The sequence below is a fragment of the Mixophyes fleayi genome, chromosome 3 (assembly GCF_038048845.1).
Source record: "Mixophyes fleayi isolate aMixFle1 chromosome 3, aMixFle1.hap1, whole genome shotgun sequence".
NCBI lineage: Eukaryota > Metazoa > Chordata > Amphibia > Anura > Limnodynastidae > Mixophyes > Mixophyes fleayi.
In genome coordinates this window covers 86,927,222-86,950,773 of record NC_134404.1, presented here as the reverse complement: position 1 = coordinate 86,950,773, position 23,552 = coordinate 86,927,222, and the positions used below count along the sequence as shown (strand labels likewise).

Genomic DNA, 23,552 nt, shown 5'->3' with positions numbered 1-23,552 from the left:
ATTTCCTCTACATAGGGTACAATTCACACTGAGACCAATCCACAGTCAAAATTTATTATACAGCATGCAATACATCAAATATGATCACCATAAAAATATTACTAAATAGAGACATGAAGACATCACTTGGTAATATCTAAACTCTATAAGGTTGTTGTAATCCCTAATACAGGCAGATATCTCTCTCTCTCTCTCTCTCTCTCCCCTCAAAATGATTACAGAGGGGACCAGGTTCCTGCAATACCTACACAATATCAACAGGTGGAATAAATTCCTGAACATGTAGAGATATCATCATATAGAAATGAATAATCAAGGTACATAGAGAACCAGAGGAGGAATTAAAAAGAATTCTCCTCAAAAAATAAATACATGCATGATTAAAAAGATAAAAAATAAATAAAAATAAAATATTAAAAATAAAAAAAACATATAAGTGGTCACTGTTTCCTTCTTGATTCACAAAACATGGAAATATCCAAGGAAAATACTGATAGTTCCCAAGTGCTTAGATGTAAGGGTAAACTTCACCTATATAAAGGCAGAACTGTCATCTAGACCTCCTTATTGTCATATGGTCATTTACAGAACTCATTTTCCATAAGGTTAACACTTGTATGTGGCCACATATGCCAATCTTACCATGTTTAGTAGGCTTCAGAAAAAGCATATAGTAATGGGACTTGCCCATTCTGAATCTATGATATGGAGCGTAGTTGGAACGCTGGGACGTGATTCCGTCTGTAAATTTTTCTCAAAACGGTACAGGATGACATCTGATAGTAAATGTTCCAAATTACATTGTTGTTTATTACGGCCCACATATTGAAGGTGACAACTACACTCCAGCATGTATACAATATATGAAGTGTCGCAGTTGACAAAGTGTTCAATGGGATATTCTTCTCCACAAGAATTTGACTTCACCTTCATTATTCTATTCATGATATGGCCACACGTTAAGCATCTTAGTTTGCCACACCTGTAACACCCCTTTGGTCTATCAGGAAGCCATGTAACATCCTTTTCAGACTTGTTTTAGCAGGCTTGAAGCTAGTATTCTCTTTAAATCCACATATTTTTTCTAAAAATCACCTTAGGCATATCATCCAACACCTTTTTCACTATATTATCTTCCTTTAGGATACTAAAATTCCTCCTAATAGCATTACCAATTTGTTTAGATTTAACATTATGTACAGAAATAAAAGCTGGGTTGTTATTATCAAACTTATTTGTCTTTCTGCGTCCATCTGAGGATTCCAGTAAAAGCTTTTCTAAGAGACCCAAGGATGATGCAGATGATTCAGTAAACAATTTGACATGTGGTGTGGTTGAAAAGAATTTCCCAAAAATCGTGACAGCTCTGTCGTAGAACGGACTACAAATTCCACGAGGAAGGCCTTTACTGGCATTTAGATCAAAGTACAGAGACTTCTGTAATGGTGGTTTCCGTCGGAATAATTAGCATTGAGTAATGATGATGTACACACCTTTGAGGGTGAGGATGATGACAATGTAGATTGCAGGTGCTGGGATCTAGCTGAGAGAAGGAAGCTATCTGATGCTGGAATGCTTATTAATGTTTGGGCAAAATTACATGTTGGCAATTTTTATGTTTTTCTACAATAAATTTTCACCTTTATTAAAGATGTTTTTTTCTTTAAAAAGGTAAAAGCTGAGTTCATTAACAGCACTGTTACCTTAGCTGCCTTAAGCTCATTGTTACCTTGTTTTGTGGGCAGCCCAAACAAACCAAGCACTTCAGCCACAAAAGTGGCACTCCTTGTCTTGTGCTTGGTTTGTTAAAGTGTGCATGTCATTTTTAAGATCCATTATAAGGGTAGGTGGGAGGGTCCCTAGGACAATTCCATCTTGCACCACTTTTCCTTTCAGCTACCGCTGTGTGCCAATGTTACCTACATGTGCTATAAGTGCTGAAGTTTGTTTTCAATCATCCTTTCAATTGCTTCTCTCTCATACATGTGACCACATACTTTGTTTTTCACTGGGTTCACCATCTCCAACTGTGTTATAGGAGTGCTCTGGGTGATGGCAATCTCCTCGTCTTCATCTTACAAATCTACGTCTGCAGGGGTTGGTGACACACCCATTTGTTTCTCAGGTGTTTTAGCTGTTCTTTAAACTGGACTTATTCATCATCCTGCCTCAGGACCTCCTCTGTATCATTCTTCTGAAGTGCAGTGTATCTCTCCTGTACAAGCTCTCTTAAATCTGGGATCTCATCCGGTGGGTCACGTTTTAATTTAAGTATGGTCTCCTCAACTGCATCTATATCTTGGTTTAAATCTCTGTTCAATGCAGCGTATTCCAAGATGACGGATTCCATACTGCCCTCATGTTCCGTGTCACAGTCTATCTGAAGCAGATGTAATGCCACTCTAGTTGTAATATCCATTCCTGTGTCTAAATAAGTTTTGCAGTTCTTCAAGGGTGAGAGGGAGGTATCCAGAGAGGAGATTAAAGATGCAGCACGAGCAGACATGGTTTAATAATGTAGAGTTCATTGACGGCACTGTTGGTCTTAAGGCAGCTAAGCTATTGGTAGCTTGTTTTGGGGGCCCAAACAAACCAAGCACTTCAGCCACAAAAGTGGCACTCCTTGTCGCTGGAGTGCTTGCTTTGTTAAAATGTAGATGTCCTTTTCAATATCTTACATAAGGGTGGGTGGGAGGGCCCAAGGACCATTCCAACTTGCACCACTTTTCTTTTCTGCCACTGCTGCGTGGCAATGTTTCCTAGATGTGCTATGAACTGCCATGTGTTTGTGCTATTGCTCTGTCGCTTAGCATCCAGCCAAGTCGCTGCAGTCTTTGTCCAAAAGTGGATGAAAATAATATTGTGATCTGTGAGGTGGTCAAAATTGACTGTAAATGACTGGAAATTAGTTTTATTGAGGATAATAATAATGTAAGAACAAAAAAAAAAAGCAAAATTATGTGATTTTAGCATAAGTTAGCTATTTTTCTAAAACACACAGATCCAATTCCAAAACATGCGAGGACGGTTTTGCCAATACCAAAGCACGAACTTAATTCAGATCCAAAACCAAAATCAAAACCAAAATATGTTACGTCATACGATTCAAATGTGGAGAGGCCTGCAGTTATTCAGGAAGGTATGATAAATCCGTTTCAACTATTTGCCCAATTTTAATTTAGTAAATAAATATATAAAAAATGTGAAAAAATTGCCAGTACTGTACCAGACACATTATTAGATTTATTATGTTAGTTTCTAAATGTCTTCTTCATTTTTTTTTTCATTTTTTGTACCTCTGAGATCTTTAAAATGCACCCAATACCACCCAAAAATGGTAGCAGCGTAGAGAGTGTACAAATAGGCAAAGGCAACCAATACCATCCTTATCGGGAATCCCACAACTATTCATAAAAAAGCATGACAATCTCTTCTTTTCAAGTAATTGCCCAACTTTTTTTTCCCATAAAATAATGAAAAATCCATTTTTTTCCGTTATTGCACCACTTTTCATAAACTACTGTGCATTTTTGTCTTGGATTTCAAAGAAACCCATCACATTTTCTTAAAATGAAAAGCCTTCTGAAAGGTGTAATTTGTGTTTGTATGACACAGAAAAATTACTGATATGGAAGTTGGACTGTGATGACCCTAAAAGTGTCAGCGGGTGAAAAAATGCCTTAGCAGTGAGGGATTAACTTTCCTGCTCCATTTGGTTAAAAAAAATAAGCATTTTTTCAAGTTGTTTCTAGTTGAACCACCTAAGCTCACAATTTCATCCTCAAGTATCAATTGAACACATATTAGTAGGGGCTCTTACATTCCCTTTACCTCTCCATTTACATAACAGAACTTAGCAGGTAGTCACTATCCTTACTGCTCTATTTTGTTGCCTCAACAAAGCAGTACACTGCACACACACACTCTAAATGCTAGTTAATAGCATAGGCAAAACACTGCTTTGTGTTAGCTCTTTTAACATGACAAAACTTCCCAGAATCACAGTGTATTGTGCATGAATTCAAAATAAATAAAACTCCAGATAAATTGAACTCCATTGTATTTTCCAAAGTGTTAACTCTTTTTAACACCACAGGAAACAAATGAAACAATTGTCAGAAAGTGTATGTACAGTTCAGCTCGCTTACATTATCAGCGTAAAAGCATGTTTAATAGGCATGAAGAATGTGAGTTAAACGCATAGAGTGAATGCCCATGCATACAAGTCCTTACTGTTACAATGAAGCTGAAAATGGTTTCCTGCTATAGTATAACAGAAAATGAATAACAAATAATGAAGCACCCCATTAAAGAAAATGAATGCAATATTTCAGTTATTTTAACAATCTACAAATGTGGTGATTGTGTATGAAATTGTTGATTATAAGAATATGCAGTTTTATTCCATGTCTGTCTGTGCAGAGATCAGTGCCAGGGAAACATTTTCAGAGATATATAGAAGCTGACATGCTATTTTAAGCATGACCACATTGGGTTATGTGTAGACTCTAAATGCATTTACTTGCAGTAAGGAGAAAAACAGGATGGATCTCATTGTGAGCCTAAGTCATTAAGTCAAAGAAAGGATTCAATTTGATCCTGGACAAACCATGTTGCAATGCAAGGGGTGCACATTAGTTTATTATTTTGCACGTAAGTTAAATACTGTCTGCTTTTCATGCAGCACACAAATACTTGATGGCTTTATTTTTGCACTGAAATTTAAAGTTGATCTAGGATATGCCCTATCCCAACTATAAATATGTCCCCACATATTAAATTTACCTCCCGCTCTAATGCAACATGGTTTTGACCAGGTGCAAAGTTATTCCTTTTTTAAGCTTTGCTCTCCTTAATGACATACTTACCAACTTTGAATAGTTGGTTTCCGGGAGCCTGCCATGAGAGGTGGGCATGGTGGGGGCAGGGCTCCAAAATGCGCGTCATTTTGGACCTGCCCCTATGACGTCTTTGACAGCGAGGGTGGTGCCAAACGCCGCAATTCACCGGGAATCGCGGCATTTGGGAGCTTATTCTGCCCACTTCACTAGGAAGTGGGCAAATCCGGGAGATTGCCACACTCTCCCGGGAGTCCGGGAGACTCTCACAAAATGCGGGAGTCTCCCGAACATTCCAGGAGAGTTGGCAAGTATGCTTAATTACTCAGGCCATAGAGACAGTTGTGTCCCAGAAAATCCCAGGAAATCAACAGTCTCTAAAAATACTGAAACCACTCTGACTGGCACCAATAATCATTCCATTCATTTCAATATGATCACATTTATTCCCATTCTCTCATGTTTGAACTGATCAACAACTGAACCCCCCCCCCCCAATGTTTCTGCATGCTGCATGCTTTCATGCATAGAGTCGCTGCCACATGATTGGCTGATTAGGTATTTGCATTAACTAGCATGTGTACCTCATAAAGTGGTTACTGTGTGTATATATATATATATATATATATATATATATACATACACACATAGTACATATACAATCTGCAGCTAAGTATTCCCAATATTATTTCTTGCCAAGATTTAGTTTTCATATCAACTACTGCTGTCGTGCTTAGTTTTCCAGTGTAATTGTTAATAACAGAATTGATGTCATTAGCACAAATGTTTGAGCCCAAAGCACAGTCACAAGACCTTTCCTAGAATGGCCTTTTACTACTGCCATGAATGGCTTCTTTTATGTACTGATAATAGCTTAACATATAGTGACAAAACAATCACAGACTATAATAAAAAGGAATGTAACATCTTCAGTGAACTTGGCTGCAGGTCAGAACATGAATGGCACAATTTTACATAGACAATTGTAAATGTAGAAACATATTCATTTACTGATAGACTATTTATAACAAAATATTGCTTTTCCCAAAAAAGGTGTAAAAATCACACTGACATTCTCTATTATATGCAGAGGACCTACCAGTCATTTATGCTATATTTACATTTAAAACAGTACAGGATTATGTGGAGCATATTAGGAATAGATCTGCCCAATAATTAGAGATGTTCACTGACCCCGGTGTTCTGGATTTGGTTTTTGGTGCTGGATTAACTGCGTGTTTTAGTTTTGGTTTTGGCAAAACTCCCCTTGCGTGTTTTGGTTTTGGATCCCTTTTTTTTTTTAATAAAATCCCTATTTTTTTTGCTAAAATCACATAATTTTTCTTTTTTGCACCTACATTATTATTAACCTCAATAACACTAATTTCAAGTCATTTGCAGTCAATTTTGACCACCTCACAGGTCACAATATTATTTTCATACACTTTCAAACAAAGACTGCAGCAGTTCTTGCCAGTGATAAGAAGAAGGCCATTGTCATGCCTGGGTGTAATCCACATCTTATGTGTGGAATTATTTTTACCCAAATCCTGACAACAGTTGTCAAGCCATTTATAGCATTGTAAAGCCACAGTCAGTAGAGTAGGGACCATAACCATCTAGGAACCTCATCCATGTTACGCCATTTGAAGCGAGTTCATGAAAAGCTTTTGTGAAAATCAGAAACTTATGCTAAAAAATAACAATAACTTGACGTCTTCTGTCCCTGTTACCAAATTCCATCATGACACCATTTTACTAGAAAAGCTTTTCTACCAGAAAGTTCATAAAAATGTAATTATTGGGCTACAAAATACCATTCTACCCACTCTACACTTAACCACAGATATGTGGAAAAGCAGAACTGGGCAAACTAAAGATTATATGACTGTGACAGCCCACTGGGTTGGTGATTCCCCTTCACCAGTAGGAACAGCAGCAGCATGTACCCAAGAACGTCGCATTTTTCTGAGGCAGGCTACTCGGTGTATCATCTGCTTTACTAAGATGCATATTATTATCGTAGATTTGTAAGGCACCACAGTGCTCCACAGCGCCATACAGTAGGGAAGACAAGGACATACATAAAACAGGACATACGTAAAACAAGAACAGACAAGGCAGACAAAATGAATGGAGACATGAAAACAAAGGGTATGGAGGATCCTGCTCATTAGAGAGCTTACATTCGAAAGCGAAGAGGGCACAGCTGAAACAAGAGGAGCGAGTGTGGCTCAGAGTGGAGATTGGGATAGTTGTGAGGGTGCATTAGTGTGAATAGTGAAAGGTCTTTTCTACCTATGACGCTGCCCAACTGCACTAGAGACTGTCAAGAAATGGTGCTGAATCGCGGTACTTATAGAATCCCAATCTTGTGAGATCCGATATCAAACGACGAAACAATGACGTTTTGCCTCGTTTTCAATTCAGATGGCACGCGAAAGTACCGAGCCGGCTTAGCTCGGCGCTCGAATCTGCTAAGTTCGGGTGTGTTCTGTTCTCAGGGAACCGAGCCTGAGCATCTCTACCAATAATATAATAATACATTATTTTTTCCTGCTTATTGATAATTATCTTTTTTTTTTTTGCTTGTTTTTTTCATTTCCTGCTTACACCCAGCTTGGGCGGGCTCGGGGACGGTGAGCGTTGTTGGCTTCCATGCTAGGTGGTCGGTCCCATCAGTGGAGAGCAACAGGCAGTGAATCACGGGTCTGCCTGTTGCTGAGTGTGGTGGGGGCTTCTGTTCCACCCAGACGAATGTCAGTGGCAGATGCACCTCCAGGAACAAATGATTGGATTCCCGACTTGGTGGCTGCTGTGATTGGCCTGAGCAGATGCATTTATCACTCTCTTTACCATCCTGTCAATAGGTGATTGCAGCCTTCACAGCAGTTAAGGAGCAAAAAAGAGAAATCAGGTTGAGGAGAAAAAAGGAATAGTAGGGTGATTAAAGAAGAAAAGGCATAATTTGGTGGGGGAGAATAAAAAGAACAATAAGGGTGTGGGTAGCTTAGAGAGCTGGAGAAGGGAAAGTGCAAAAAAGAGAATTAAATAATGAAGGAGAGAACATATGGGACAAAGGATGTAGCTGGGGAGAAAAAGGAGAGCAGAGTTGAAAAATGCTGTTAGGTTGGGAGAGGGGAACTGGGGAGAAAGTCATTGGTGCAGAAAAGTGCTTCATTGGCAACAGGTGGCAGATCACGTACACTGGTAGAGAGATTATGGCAGGAGAAGAGCTGCAGACCAAGTGCAGCAGAAGAAGAATGAATTAGACCCACTAACAGTGCTGGAACATGTGCAGCTGACAGCCTTAGGTTAGTGTGTGTTTGTGTGAATGTGAAGAGCACCGTAATGTAAATTGCTTTGTAAAAATGAAACTAAATATACTGTTAGCTACTTTGGTTTTTTGTACCATTATATTGTTGAATATTTTGTTTTATTAGTTTATACAATTTGTATAACTTGTCATTATAAAATATATAAAAAGTATTGAAAAAATATACTGTTAGTGTAAAATCTAATAAAAATAAATAAAAACAATGTAATTAAGAAGCACGGGCACAATGTATGACAAGGCAAGTGTTGAGGGGTACAATGCATGAGAAGGGTTCTTGCTTTCTGTATTTTATGGCTGGAACTAAAATACTAAAAATAAAAAAAATACTGAAAATAACTAAAATGCACTCTCTATTATATGGCGGACAGTAGGATGCTCTCTGTATTGTATATCAGTCACTAGGTTGCTCTCTGTATTAATTACAATTAATTAATATACAGAAAAACAGGGCATTTGGATATAATAAAACAGAGAGAACATATGACCAATGACATACAAAAAAATAAATGTAATACAAATGTAAAAAAAAATTGGATTAAATTACAGAGAATAAAATTTACGGATCATAGTCTGTATGTCTGGAGCGAGGCAGAATTCAATGGACAATCCTCCGATTAAACTGAGCCCCAGGAGCAGACAATCTGCTCTCTCCCATACAGGATTTTTAAGCAGGTTAAAGTAGGATGGTATTCAGAAGGGCAGTGTATATGCTAATGTAACAGGAGGAAATGTCCCATGGGTGTCAATTATGGTTTGATCAAAAATAGGCCAAAAGTTTTGACCTCCCATAACTTTTCTCATCTTCCAGAGACATAATTTCGCCTTCAATAGAACAGTCATAACCTCACGCACATTTACATATCAAATATGATGGATATACAACAATATCAAATATCATTCCAAAAGATATGTGACTATTGTGGTTTTCCTCTATAGTTGATATCTTTATATCACAACCATTGTGCGGTCTCTGCCCCTAAGTACAGAGTGGCACACTGATATCTCAAAATATAAACTATGAAGGCATGTTCTTTGAAGTTAGTATTTCTTATATACCTGCATAGGTAGCCTTCATTGTTTACACGGTACATCTAGAGGGCTACATTGATTTTACAATGCCTGTTGAAAGACAGTCTACTCTAAATAGGAAATTACATACAGGCTCAAAGGCAGTGCATGGCTGTGATCTGCATATATTAAGTTGGCTTCCTGATTGAATGTCTGCTAAATCTAATTACCTACCACTGACTGACTGACCAAATGTTTCAAAGACTTTAATCTGAGGGGAAATCATTTATATTCCTAATTATGCATTCACTATTTTATTTGTACCCTGGCATTTAATATTTTATTTAGGTCCTCGCCCTAACACTCAGAAAAACAGTTCTGTAATACAATGAAACCAATAAAACTTTTCCTTTCACTTTGAAAACTGCACTAGTAAAACGTCCATTTGATTTGCTGCTGCAGCGCCTACTTACATAGTGTGACAGGAATAGGCAGCAGACGATGTCTCCTGTGGTGGCACTTAGTAACAAAGCAGCCTGCAAGAGACAGAAAGGTCCAACTGTCTTGTGCAACTAGCCCGCAGCTAATTTTAGTGACCAATAAATAAGCAAATAAGAAAAACAACAAAATAAGTCCTAGCCTGTCTGACTCTAAATAACACACATGCTATCTCTATTTGTGGGGAAGCCAGTATCCAGCCCACACATACAAAAGTTGTACAGGCACGTTTGTCTTACTTACAAAACCAGGTGTCTCTCTCAGCATAAACTTCCCTGATTCCTTCCCAAAATAGTGAGACATATAAACATATATTTAGGCTTGCTTGCCACTGAAGCCTGCTGATCTGCCTGTTGTCTGGCTGGGAGGCCAGAAGGCCCAAATGGAAATGGAGGCCCACTCTCTCCTCCATTCACTCCAGAGACCCTTAAACCATCTCTTACTTGAGCTGAACCTATTGAAAGTTGTCTTTCCAACACACTTTACAATTTCCCTGAAGTTTCAAAGATATAAGATAGAAACCTGGGATGCATATATGTAGATCAGACAGACCATCCCAGTGCTTCTCTCACAATAGTTATCTGTATATCAGCTTTCATCAATGTACCCCAATGTTTTGTATCGGTACATGAGCAATTCAAGCTTATTAATGATAGAAGTTCCAGTTCCAGAAATCAGTTAATCCGATCTTTACTCCTGTATTGAATAACTGGATACCTGACCTTGGCTTGTTCACGGAATTTAGTTGTGATGTGATCGTAACCCTTGGCTTGAATTGACTAATCTCATACTAGCACTGATGACTGACTAATTTTGCTCAGGATCTGTGTCTCTATGAGAGGTCCTGTTGCAGAACTCCCAGCTCAGTGCAGTCTATTCCTGAGTCAAATCCAGTGGTAGTATTGTACTCCTATTAGCTCCTTAAAAAAGGGTATTTATTTACATATCATTTACTATTTTTAGCAAAGTGTTAATTAAGTCATGTTCCCAAGGATTTTTAAAGTGGTACTTTACAAGATTGCTAAAATGAAACAAGATTTTAGGGCACATGGGCCTGAATACTGCTATTGAAGTCAAGTCAAATGAGGGACCCATCAGGACCCCATGTAGTGCCACAGATGCTGCTCTGGGCCCTGATCTGCTCTGCGTCTTCCTCTGACTGCTACTACCGTAAGACTCCAAAATGTGATAAGTTGCAGACAGCAAGAAGAGATGGATTGCTGGCCCTGTAAGGTAAGTGAAGGGAGTGTAAGGAACAATGGGGAATATTCTGATCTAGGGACTGTTAAATATGATTTTTTGTTAAGGCCTCATAAGGCCTTTGTTCAGCCATTTTATTGTAACTTGTATAGAAATATTATTTGCTAGAAGAGATTATTCATTTTTCTGTTAACTTGCAGTTTTGCAATATGTGAGCCTATGGCCTTGAAGTTGAACTAATAGGGAACACCTGAAGAATGTAACCAGTTATGAAAACAATAATGAGCTTCATATCCAGCTGGTAGTATGGGAACTGTATCCATGGTGTTGCACATAGCATATCTCCAACTCCCCTTGAGATAAGAAATAATAGGCTCATCTGTCCTTAGAAGGGGGAGAAAAGTAAACACCTCAAGAATACGTGAGAAAGTTAATCAGTAGCGCTTCTCATAAACTAGTGGTATAAACTATTGTATGCATATGACGTAGGATTCATTTATTCAGTAGCCTATAAAAACCTGTATCTTTGTATCAATAAACTAGAGAATATTCCTTGTATACAGAACTTGGTCTGTGTCAATTCTCTCCAGCTGATTGAAGCGCTTCCAGATATACTTGACACCACAGGCAGACTTGGGTCAGAATTTTAGATCTCACAACTTGGAGGTCGCCACAGAGATTCGCTGTCCAGCAGGCTACAAGACAGACAACGGAGGTTTCCCAGCACATTGAACCCCAACATCCGCGGTCAGTAGATTTCTACTCGTTGGTCTTCCTAGTCTGGGTCACCTCATGTCTGTCTGAGGCACCTGACACGCGAATTTGTGAGTCTCAAGTATCATCTGATTAATATAATACAGTATTGACCCAATTTGTTTACTGTAATTGTATTGTTGATTAGATTTTTGAAAGATGATTGAATTTTGAGTGCATGTGTTTGTACCTATGTATGATGTATAAAGCATAAAAGTCACATAAGACATTGATCAAAGAAGCATGTAATGGAATAGAGGGATTTAGAGAGTTATTGTTTTGAACATTGAGTGAACATTTTAGACACCATCCCCAGAGGTATATCAAAGAAGGGAGATTCTGTAATCTGCCCAAATTGTGTAAGAGAGATTTCCAAAAGACCTTCGTCCCAGATACTGTCAAAGAAGCTATTTAGCACGGACATCCAGTACAAGGAGTCCACAGAACGGGACGTCCAGTGCAAGGACAACCCACAGAAACTAGATAAGAGTCCCGATTTGGACTCAACAGAATACTGTCAATACGAGTAATATAGATAGTAAACAAATGACAGCAGCTCCCTCATAGATATGATGCACAAAGACTTAAGGAAATGGGGGAGTAGAAGGTCTGCAGGGAATTTTTCAAGAAAGCGGGGATAGCCAAAGATATGTGTGGATGGAGAAACAAAGGTGTTGCAAGTGGTAATGTGACAAGAACAAAGGGGTATTGAGATCAAACCCCAAGAGATTGTTTGAGGTGGCACAGGAAAGTTAAGAGATCTGAAAAGTCGAAATATATGTGGATATGCTAAATGCATCGGAAGCTGAATAATGAATCAAGTAGGTTGTATATTATAAATGTATGTTTGATCCTGTGCAGCTGAATAAGTGAAATGTGCCCCTCCCTTATTCTGTGTAAATGATTTCAGTGTGTTGAGATAAGAAGCACACTGTTTTTTGTTTTTTGACAATGTATGTAAAATTAAAAAAATGTGTCCGGAGTGCTGATTGATGATAACATGTTGAAGCTAACTTGTATTTAGTGTAATGCTGGGACTTGTAGTTCCACAGCAGTAGGCTGGAAGATGTCAGTTAAGTTTTCTTTCTCTGTATGTGAGTTTTGTCTCCGTCTTACTGCGTGTGAGAGAGATCCGTGATAATTCACATTGTTTGTTCTCTGTCTTAGTGCTCTATAAGGGAGATGTTTGATTTACTTTAAATCACAATGTTTGTCTGTCTTGTCCGTTTTTTACAAGAGACATGTTTCAAGGTTGAAAAAGTTGTACATTCATTGCTTAATGATAAGCTTTTAAAAAGATACAAAAGAAGTTTTAAAATGTTTGGTCCGATTGCACGGACAAGATTGTAAATAATGTACATTATCACTATAAGTACTAGTGTCAGAATAAAGCTGGCTGGGATCCAACAAGCCGTTTCTGTATTTGAACAAAATAATTTTGTTTCTGAAGTTCAGAAATATAGCTTTCTCTTTAATGAAGTTGAGAATTGTGGGAGTGAGCTTACATGCTGTTTTTATCTGTGTTAAAATGGCGCTGATGAATGTTCTCAGAAATCAGGAGGGTTTGTTATGCCTTTAAAGAAATGTTACGAGATAAAATGTCGTCTGTGAGCGAGACTTAAGTGAATATATTTTTACTTTGAACACGAAAATCACAGAATCTAGAAATATGTGTGAATATTTGGTCACGGGAGAGAGATTTTGTTGAGAAAATGTTGAATGATTTACAGACACAATGTATTGTGTCTAACGAGAGTACTCTGATTTATGAGACAGTGCTGCTTTTAAAATGGTTGAATACTTGGAACCAAGATTCCAGATTGAATGTTTCTAAACCCGGAAATTTAATTAGTGTCATTTAAAAGGGCTGTACTAAGAGATGATAAGAAAGGAGTGGCTTTGAACACTCGCCCAGGTCTCGTCACTTTGACATTCTCTATTTGTGAAATTAGGGACTGCCCCTTTGAGGAAATCAAGGCATGGAACGCATAGCGTCACAGTTAAGCTTTTAGCAGCTGTTCACTGGTTACCTGATAACAGTATACACGCATGTTACAGTTACAGTAATTCCTAGTAAATAAATGTTAATCTCTATGCAAAAGTTTTTTTATTCACAGGTCTCCAGCTGCAAAGACCCATTAGGCAATCCAGATTGCATTGATTTAACTTCCAATGCACCATCTTTGCACCACAACAAACATAAGTATAAACTAATGAAGGATTTAAATAACGTAAACTCTTCTGAGTAATGATTACCTTGTTTTGGAAGAGATATTAGAGTTTATGTGCTATTCGCATAGCAAATGCATGAACTAGGTGGTTTTTCTGTATGTGCAGAAAGCAAAAGGTTTTTATTTGTATCCTCATTACAGTTTTGAGTAAATCAGTGTTTGTAAAGACATTTACTGCCCTTATTTACTGTGCTATAATTGTCATATACTGTAAATAATTCTTTTTATTGTGGGTATGGTAATGCATTGATGGGAATTCTATATTTTTACAGAAATGAAAAAGATTTAAGACTTTAAGAGCAATTGTATGTGCTCCTGCATTAGCACTTCTGGATCATAGCAAGCCATTTATACTCTCCTCTGAGCAGAACCAAATGTTTAACCAATTTTAAGCTGAAATAACTTCAGCGCCAGCACTGGCTTTGCCAGATTATGACAAGCCTTTCACATTATTTTGTTATGAAGTCAGTGCACACGTACAAGGAGTACTGACACAAATACATGGTCGCAAGCTAAGGTCACTTGCATACTACTCTGCTTTAGTGCTTGAAAAGAGTATAGATATTGTGCTAGGACACCCAGTTACCTTAACGGTATCGTACGTTGTGACAGAAACCAAGCACAAGCAAAACATTTGTTACCGGCCAGATTTACTAAGTATGAAGATATACAGCACAAAGGACATTCCCTCCTATTGTGAAATGAGTGACATATAACACTTGCCGAGCGCACTGTGTATTTTCTTCCTCCCTTTCCTTTTTTATTAGAAGACAAAAAAAAAAAAAAAAAGGAAGCACAAGAGGCCCCAGAGCCTCTCATGTTCACAGATATATGTTAAGACCTTCAGACAAGGGGAATCTGAGTAAACTGTATTTTAAGTTTTTTAAAGGTCCAAGGGAGACCAGAGAGGGGAGTTCATTGATATTAGCAGGAGGAATATAGATTGCACGTTATTTTCCTTTGCTGTGCGCTGTAGATGTGTACTAGACTAGAAAGGAAAGCCAAGTTTGGAAGAACCAGACTCAGGCCCATAGTAATGTATAGATCATTATACATAATTAGAAAATTCTAATATGAAAGTTTAACCCAACCAAATAAAGAAAAGAGCAACCCATGACTACAGGGGTTTACACCCAATGCAGGAATGTGTTTGTGAGTATTGTGGCCCAACACATTATTATATACACTAATAGAACTGATGATGTGGCTTATTAACAGGTTATTTAAGCTAAGTGTTTCTCTTCCAGAAGAATTAAAGTTACCACATCTGTCTTAACCGTTGTACTGTACACTCCATCTAATGAGTGTAAACTTTGTGGAACTCAGAAACCAAGAACCTTTTCCTTGGATTCCACATGCTCCTTACTGAAGCCTATCCTAATGAAGTAGCACTGCTTACTCCCAGTAACGTTACACTTAAGCAGTGCACAATGTTGAATCCTGCTGCCTTATTGCAGCAAGTTTCAAAAGATGGGAGAAGTACCTGTATATATTGGGGTTACCCTAGGGATTTGGGGGAATTCCATTCCAGCTTGAACAGAAAGAAAGGAAAAAAAAAATGCAAACAAAATTTTTCTGAACATGATTGCATAGAACTAATGAAACAAGAATCTCTGGTTTTATCTCACATTAAAGATAAACCATTACCAGATGCAGACATCACTCTTTTTGTAGATGGTTCACACTATTACATAAATCCTGTCCCTTATACAGGGTGTGCTGTAACCACACACACAGAAATAGTGATTCAACAGACTCTACCGAGTCACATCAGCAAAAGAAGCTGAACTAAAGGCCCTGACACTTGCATGCATATATGCAAAAGGACAAAGAGTAAATATTTACACTGATTCAAGTTATGCATTTGTAATTGCGCATGATTATGGCCCTGTATGGAAAAGTAGGGACCTTATGGGTTCAGCAAGCAAACCAGTCAATATGATGAACATACCAGGGCACTGTTCACTGCATTCCAGCTGTCCTCCAAACAGTGATGAAGGTGAAGACACACACAGAGATACTACCCCCGAAGCTAAGTGAAATAGACCAGGCCGCACGAGAAGCCGCCATAGCCCCAGTACCCCAAGGGGAGTCTATTTACATGGTGACCCCCTGACCCCTGTTTGACCAGAGCACACTCCAACTTATGGAAAGACAAGCAACAGAAAATAAGAAAAAGACTTGGGCAATACATGGAGCACTAGAAGTGCAAGGAGTGGTGTAAAGGTCAGCGTTTGTGTCTGCCAAAAGTAGTTTATCCCATTATGGCCAATATAGCACACGAGAAAGTGCATCTGGGAAAAGATGCTATGGTTGTACTCACTAGCAGCTTATGGATAGTACCAGGGTTCGCCCAAGCAGCACAGTCGTTAGTGGCAGAATGCCTAGTCTGTGCACAAAGTAACCCGAGTAAGTCTGTCCTATGGAAAAGCACACCCCAGACATAATATCCCTATAAGAGGATACAGATAGACTTTATAACTTCCCAAATGCTCGGGCTTTGAGAATGTGCTTGTCTGTGTCAACTTCTTTAGTCACTGGCTGGAGACATGGCTGTATAGAAAAGCAAATGCTAAAGCATTAGCCAAGAAAATTGCGAATGAGGTAATCTGATGATATGGTGTACCAGAGGTCATTGTAAGTGACAGAGGGATACACTTTACGGGGCAAGGATTCCAGAAACTATCACACCCCCTACAGATCCCAAAGTTCAGGATGTATGGAGCGCCTTAATGGTACACTGAAATTGAAAATGCAGAAAATAATGGCTGAAACAGGTCTGCCATGGATCTCATGTTTACCTGCACTCAGTAAAAAATACTGCTAGGAAAGACACAGGTTTAACACCATATGAGATATTGTTTGGCACAGCAAACAGAACAGGCTGTTATTTTCCATAGCAACTACACCATGTATATAGTGATTTGTTGAATTATGTTGCCTTATTATAGAAACAACTAACTGAAATACATGGTCAAATATTCTCCTCCATTGCAAACCCTAATTTTGATACAGGTACCCATAAACTGCACCCTGGGGGGCTGGGTGGTCGTGAGAAAGCACATCAGGAGAAGTCTTGAACCCAGATACAAGGGTCCTTATCAAGTCCTGTTGACGACTCCCATGGCAGTGAAAGTACAGGAAAGAGACACCTGGATTCACGCATAACACTGCAAAGTCTTCAAATCAGGGGAGTCTTGTTCTGATAAATAGAAATGACTGTCTCATTGTATTGATATGTCTTGCCAGAATAATTGTGACTGAAGTAGGGATTAAGGCCTCCCTAACCCAGTATGAAACAGACAGTTAAGTGACATATTGCCTATGCCACTGTGAGAAACATATGGGAAGGAGTGCTCAACAATTTGCACTCATAGTAGAGTAAACTCTGAAAATGTCTTTGTGCAGATGCATAACCTCATTGGTAAAGTTGTCAGTAATGATTCATGTTGGATATTGGAAATATTGGCATTAGTAGCAAATGGTTTTGCAATCCTGTTGATCGTATAGGTGATAATGAAACTAAATATATGGCTGATTAAGAAGTTACTGACACTTGATTGTTGTCTCTCCAAAAAGGGAACCACTGAAAATCCCGAACCTCTGATGATCACAGAAATTACTTCTGAAACCTGACCAGACTATGAGTGTCATGAATTATTTGGACTAGCAAAGCCAAAGAACTGCAGAGTTTGCAACAAGAAACTACTAAAGATTGAACAAAGGACATGCAAGGCCTGCAGAACTACTATAGACTCATTAACTACCTACTAAGAAACCATCTTTTAAGAAACCATCTTCTAAGAAACCATCTTTTCTAGACATGGACATTTGCCAAAATACATCTCCTCATAAATCAAGTTAGGACAGGGAGGATCACAGGCTTATTAGTGGGGGATGAGTTGACAGATTCCTAAGGGGACCAACTCTATGCATGTGGCCTCCTACATGTGTATAAGTACCTGCTTATTAAGAATGTGGTTCTATAGATAGGATTAGGTAGGTAGGAGGAGAAAGGGTCGAAAATTGAATAAAAGATGGGAAATGTTAAATATGATTTTTTGTTAAGGCCTCATAAGGCCTTTGTTCAGCCATTTTATTGTAACTTGTATAGAAATATTATTTGCTAGAAGAGATTATTCATTTTTCTGTTAACTTGCAGTTTTGCAATATGTGAGCCTATGGCCTTGAAGTTGAACTAATAGGGAACACCTGAAGAATGTAACCAGTTATGAAAACAATAATGAGCTTCATATCCAGCTGGTAGTATGGGAACTGTATCCATGGTGTTGCACATAGCATATCTCCAACTCCCCTTGAGATAAGAAATAATAGGCTCATCTGTCCTTAGAAGGGGGAGAAAAGTAAACACCTCAAGAATACGTGAGAAAGTTAATCAGTAGCGCTTCTCATAAACTAGTGGTATAAACTATTGTATGCATATGACGTAGGATTCATTTATTCAGTAGCCTATAAAAACCTGTATCTTTGTATCAATAAACTAGAGAATATTCCTTGTATACAGAACTTGGTCTGTGTCAATTCTCTCCAGCTGATTGAAGCGCTTCCAGATATACTTGACACCACAGGCAGACTTGGGTCAGAATTTTAGATCTCACAGGACCATGGAGAGTCCCAATTTTTTACATTTGTTCCTTGAATTTTTTTGGCCCTAGAAATGTTTTTATTTTTCAGTACTGTGTAACTGTACAACATAATCTTTTTCTGCATGTCAGATGTCATTCTTACCATCTGTTCTTATCCTATGGGCATTTTAATTACATCTATTTTGTTATCAAGCCTTTAAGCAATAAACAGTGTAAATATTCTACAATGACCTGTGTGAGCAGCTTTTGCTGGGCGTCAAATTAATTGGCAGATATAAATATTCAGCGTTTGCAGAACATCAAGGTCTCGTGTACTGTCCATTTTAAAAATCCAGTTGAGAAAGGGAAAATCAATAACGTGAATTATTTTTCAATTTTATCCTGGGATTTTATAATGCATTATGCTGCACCGCATCTGTAGTCAGCTTATGTATTGATTTTTTTTTTTAGCTCAGGTCCTGTACTTACAGCAAATGCAACCAATGTATTTATAAGTGGTAGTTCAAGCCAAATAAAGCCTATTCAATGCCAGTTCTTGGTTAATGACTAAAACGAGTACTGACAAAATTTGAAGTCATGAAAACTATTTTCAAAAACTTTTTACAACATCGAAGAAAAAGTTAACTAACAAGTACTGTATTTAACCATTCAAAGAAAGTGCATCCTTCACAAATAATGTGTCTAACAACCAGGGCCGTAGCATGAGTGGAGCCAGCAGAGCATGTGCTCTGGGCACTAGCGGCACCATTAGGCGCTACACTGGCGCCAATGTCTTTACCTGTTCAGCTGTTAGTCTGACTCATAGTTAACAAAATATGGCAATGGCACTCATTTCTTTTATTTCCATATTGAGAGCTGGCGGCATATCATAGTAATACCCCCCATTCCCCCACCTGCTCATTGATGGACTAAGGTGAAGGGTTCCTGGACTGCATCTGAACACGTGATTCTCTCACTGCTTCAACCAGTCACTAATAGGCTGGAATCGTAGTGCTGAGATGAGCTCATCATCACCTTACCGAAGCTATGCAGTATCATGTTATCTGAGGCAGGTAAAGCAAGAGAAGCAGCTGGGGATGAAGAGGGAATTGTGGGGGCAGGTTAATGAAGTTAGCTGGTGGAGGGGATAATGAATGAGGATAGTGGGGGAGGGGGTTATATGCAGAGTTGAGGAGTGAAGAACATACTTAATGAAGTAATATGATGTATAACAGAGTAGGGTAATGATAAAGAGGGATGGTGGACTTTATTTTATCATGTGATGAAATACATGTATTGCTTTTTTCTTTTTCTTATTTGGCAGTGCTATTTTACATTTGAACATCGCACATAGACCCCCAATCACAGGCGCAAGAATTTCTGTAGGTGGGGGGGGGTTTCTAAATGCTTGATTTAGGAACAAAGCAAAGAAAAACATACACAATGAACCCGAAACAGACACTTTTTTTGAAGTTAAATTGTTTTAGTCGCAAAGTGTTGCTTATTCACGTAGTCTTATCAAATAACCAGATTGAGGCTAATATTATATTTAAAAAGGTGAGCTATACTCACTTTCTTTCCCCTGCGGATCAGGCAGCTAGAGATTCCCCTCCTCCCAGAACTGTGTGCTGGGAGCCTCCTGATGACATAAGAGACACTTGGCAGTCGATAAGTCTGTTCTGCTGCCTGACCCTCCATTCGCTCCACACAGCACATTACACACCTGAAGCTTCTGTGTAGCTTCTAATTCACAGAGAGGCTTTTTAGTCATTTTCAGCACTGAGGGGGGTTTCTGGGAAAAAGAAAACCCCCCTAAGAAGTAGCAATCACAGAGATTGTGGAATTTTATTGCTTCTCTTGCTGGCATACCCTTCTTAACAGCTATTTTAAAATGGCAAACTAAAATGTTCTGCCACGTGACTGGTAGTGCAGATTTAAGCAAAGTGCATCAATTTTACACATAAAAATGGTGGTCTCTGTTGGAGTGCAAAATAATTGCATTTTCTTAAGAAAGACGCTTTCGTTAAATATGCCCAGTTTTACACCCACATGCAAAAACAAGATTTTATTTTGTTGAGAAAATTATTTAAACCACATCAAAGCAGTGGAGAAGACATATTTAGGGGGACATCATGTTTTTGAAGACGGGACACAGTGAATCCTACCATTCTGGATGATGGAAGCCAGGTGTCAGCGAATACGAATACAAATACAAGGGGAAATTAATGAAAGTATGGTACGCAAGTGGATGCAGGTATTCCTTTGATTTTTTTTTTGTGATTTTTAACTTTTATTTAATTTTAAATGACAATTTGTAGAAACAGAATAAAAACAATACCAAATGTTAAACAATACAACAATAATACAAAAAAGACAAATGAGACATACAAGAACGTTATCAGAATGTCAATTTTGATTTTCTTTTATTAACTATTTCCACCATGTGCATTTCCAGACAGAGACCATTTTTGAGAGGCACCTCCCAAGACTGGAATGTTGAAATTTAACAAATAAGCACTATTGCACAGAGTAAAAAGACTCTACTCTGTACTTTTATAGAACACTATTCCAGATTACCCAAAAGTCACACATTTCTTGGAAAAAAAGATTACCTGGGATACAGGTATCTGCAAATTTTCAATTTTTTAGCCCCTTCATACAACCTTAGTTAATAATTCCTCTGTGCAAAATTTAGGGGCTCATGAAGAGTGGGACATACATCTGGGTTTTTTGCATAAGATAGGTAATAAAAAACGGGCAGGCAATCTTAGGCCAAGGGCAGTAAGGAGGTGTTCACATAATTGCGACTAAATAAAGATGATGATGACTTAAGGAGCTCTGGATGTAGAAACGCCTGACTTAAGGCGTATTGCAGGTGCAACAATAAGCAATAAGGGTGCCGAGTAACATCGCTATTTAACTGTTCAAGATTGGCTAATTGTATATTGACCCCTATAGCTAAACATAGTACTTAGAATTAAGGCAATATTATATGAAGTTGAGTCCATCTATTTGCTTTATTTATTTGACATTTCCATTTTGACTACTACAAGAAAGAAGAGTTGACTTTCAAAGGGAAAAACAATAGATGTTTGTATTTAACTTTTTATTTTGCATTGTGTTTTGTATGTTGTTATATTAAATGTGGACCATGCCCCCAAGTGACCAGAGTAAGTTCTGGCAAACACTCCTTCCAGCAGGCCAAACAGATTAAGAGGTGTGCCTGGATTAAGGGGCTGATGAGTTGGTCATAAATGGGAAACAATTACTCTGAAAAAGGAGCACAGAAAACTAGCGTATCTCCCTCCATATGCAGAGCCGTACACATCTTGAGATGCAGCTGCCTCTGTATGAGAAACATAATCACATGGTTTACAACAAGTCATCATCATCAGCGAGTATTTGTAACTGCCCTAAATATACAACCTGATGATGGTGGTGGTAATAGGGGATCAAAAGATGAGCAGGGTTTGTAATGAATAATATTGAATATTTTCCGGCAAGTCTCTTGCAGTTTGCAAATCTCTGCATCTAAACAGCCGGTATAATTCAGTGCCAAATTTACTAGTAGAGAAGTTCCCAACTACTATATTTCTCTATAACCACACAACCTCAGAACACATGCTGCCATTCTGTACAAAGTTGTAAGATAGCAAATGGTCAAGCTTTGAGAAAGTAAAATTAAACTATAAGCTTTAATCAACCATAACAATTAAGGAAAGTTGTTTAATATACAATAAAAAATGATATTCCTTTAGTGTGGATCTTCATGTTTGATTTAAGCTTATGATTTAATAGGGCTGCCAACACTCTAGTGTGCTCTGTTTGTCAATTTTAAAGGAAAATGGATTAGAGCAAGAGAGCAATCATTCGAATAGTACAAATATAGTATTTATATAAGTAAAAAGTAGTTCAAATGAACAGTGTCAGATTCTGGTGACTTTACACTTTTGATCGACAGACCCGACTGACATGGAACCAACCCCAGTCAGAGTCGGATTTAGACCTCATAGGGCCCTAGGCAGGATACTGTTTTTCGGCCCCCTCCCTGAAACAATCCATAGCACTATATTTTTGCAGCCTACCATATACCCCTATAGTTACGTAGAAGTGAAAGCATGTACTGCCGCATACCTACCATATACCCCTATAGTTAAGTAGATATGAAAGCATGTGCCGCCGCCAAAGGAGGTGAGGGCGTGGCTTGCATCTTTGGGGGCGTACCTAACATGTGAAAAGAGCAAGGCCACCCTGCTGCAGAAAAAGGCACCCCTAAATAATTACCAAGCAGTCCCGTTTTTTTAAGTAGTTGGGTCAAAACAACTTAATAAATATTGAAGTCAGGGCAGAAATACTTACTTAAGTTGTTTGCAAAAATAATACGCATAAATCCAAGTATGTGCTCTTATCACTTTTTTCCCTCTATCATCACACTGTGCCCCTTTATTGTCACTTTTGCCCCTTCACAATATCACATGTGCCCTTTCACCATCACCTCTGTGCCCATCACCATAACCACCTCTGTGCCAATCACCATCACCACCTCTGTGCCAATCACCATCACCACCTCTGTGCCCATCACCACCTCTGTGCCCTTCACCATCACCACTTCTGTGCCAATCACCATCACCACCTCTGTGTCTCTTCACCATCACCACCTCTGTGCCCTTCACCATCACCACTTCTGTGCCAATCACCATCACCACCTCTGTGCCTCTTCACCATCACCACCTCTGTGCCCTTCACCATCACCACCTCTGTGCCAATCACCATCACCACCTCTGTGCCAATCACCATCACCAATTCTGTGCCCCTTCACCATCATCACCTCTGTGCCCTTCACCATCACCACCTCTGTGCCCTTCACCATCACCACCTCTGTGCCAATCACCATCACCACTTCTGTGCTAATCCCCATCTCTGTGCCCTTCACCATCACCACCTCTGTGCCAATCACCATCACCACCTCTGTGCCAATCACCATCACCACCTCTGTGCTCACCACCACCTCTGTGCCAAACACCATCACCAATTCTGTGCCCCTTCACCATCACCACCTCTGTGCCCTTCACCATCACCACCTCTGTGCCAATCACTATCA

The 23,552-nt window shown here is 38.8% G+C and overlaps 1 protein-coding gene and 1 long non-coding RNA gene across 5 annotated transcripts in view; one reads left to right on the top strand and one right to left on the bottom strand.

Annotated features, from left to right (window-relative positions):
- Positions 1 to 23,552, bottom strand: part of SLC9A9 (solute carrier family 9 member A9) — a 650,964-nt gene that overhangs the window by 49,483 nt on the left and 577,929 nt on the right. The window lies entirely within an intron of this gene.
- Positions 10,970 to 18,392, top strand: LOC142143782 (uncharacterized). Of its 2 annotated transcripts, none has more exons than XR_012689577.1 (3): positions 10,970 to 11,705; positions 13,752 to 15,017; positions 16,881 to 18,392. It is a non-coding gene; the product is annotated as an uncharacterized LOC142143782 (long non-coding RNA). The 2 variants fall into 2 exon arrangements; XR_012689576.1 differs by lacking the exon at positions 10,970 to 11,705 and adding an exon at positions 11,755 to 12,455.